This window comes from Gobio gobio, assembly GCF_949357685.1.
Source record: "Gobio gobio genome assembly, chromosome: 19".
Lineage (NCBI taxonomy): Eukaryota > Metazoa > Chordata > Actinopteri > Cypriniformes > Gobionidae > Gobio > Gobio gobio.
This window is the reverse complement of record NC_137112.1, coordinates 3,905,772-3,907,269: the sequence shown is the minus strand read 5'-3', so window position 1 is coordinate 3,907,269 and position 1,498 is coordinate 3,905,772.

The following is a 1,498-nucleotide window of genomic DNA, read 5'->3' as shown; positions in this document are numbered from 1 at the left end:
AGCGGATGATTGTGTTTTAGGTAGTGCTGGGAATAATTTTTTTTCTGTAATTAATGACGATTAATACGTTTTTAATGTTTTGATATTGTAATCATTTCAGTTACTCTCCAAATTAATGTAGAAACAATTTAAAGACGGCATATTTTAAATATGTGTTGTCATGTTTTTATGAATGAAGGCCAGTATCACTGATACTAAAGTGTCTATGAAACATTAATGACGTTACATTACAGTAGAACTGAAAGCTCCCAATTTCAACATTTACTAGGCTTTAAAAAAACTACTTTTAATTTAAGTGAACTTAAAACAATCTTTACATAAACCCATTATAATAAATGTTATATTTACACATGGCCTTCCCTGTTAAACATATACAGAAATGTAATAGTTATCTTTCTTAACTGCATAAATAATAAATTAAATATAGATTAATCATCATTAAAGCTACACTTTTCTCTGTTCCTGTTGTTCTTTGATGAACATTAATGACATCATCATCAGTGCTACTGTCACTTTAAGAACCGCCGCTGACGAACATGAGGCGGATCTGACACTGTCCCGCGCATCTCATTTCCTCACAACTCTTTAAGTTCATTTAAGACGTTATTTAACTCATTTAAGACTCTAATATGAGAATACTCTAAATTCTCTGTGTTGTTGTTGTTATTGTTTGTTCATGAGCAAAAGAGAACTCGATGTGAGCAGGAGACTGACGCGAGTCTGTCTGTGCGTCGAGTGTGTGTGTGTGTGTGTCAGAGTGTCCCTCGATTAGCTGACATGAGACGCAGCCACACAGACAGGAGAGGATAATAATAAAAGTCCCTGTCATAATAAAAGTCCCACTGCTCGCGAGATGACTGTCATAATAAAAGTCCCGCTGCTCGCGAGACGACTGTCATAATAAAAGTCCAGCTGCTCGCGAGGCGACTGTGTCATAATAAAAGTCCCGCTGCTCGCGAAACGACTGTGTCATAATAAAAGTCCAGCTGCTCGCGAGACGACTGTGTCATAATAAAAGTCCAGCTGCTCGCGAGGCGACTGTGTCATAATAAAAGTCCAGCTGCTCGCGAGACGACTGTGTCAAAATAAAAGTCCCGCTGCTCGCGAGACGAATGTGTCAAAATAAAAGTCCCGCTGCTTGCGAGGCGTGTGTTGCGTTCATCTTATGAACAATCGCTCCAGCGGTTCCTCAGCTCCACAACACTCGCTCCTGCTCTGCTTCACTACAGTAACATTAATAATCACATCCACATGATTTCTGCCCGAGTCCTGTCCCGCTTCTTTCCCACCGGCTGTGAGCTGAAGACCACATGTCTCAGGATTCTGCGCTCAAACGTGGCGTCATCAAACTACGCCTTTCTTTTGAACAGGCGACCTCTAGCGGACGGAAAACTTACATAGTGCAGCTTTAAGCTAAAACCTTTAGTGATCATTTGTCTATAATTTAAGGGGTTTGTTGCAAGCAGGACAAACACAAAAATAGCCATCAATGCAGAAG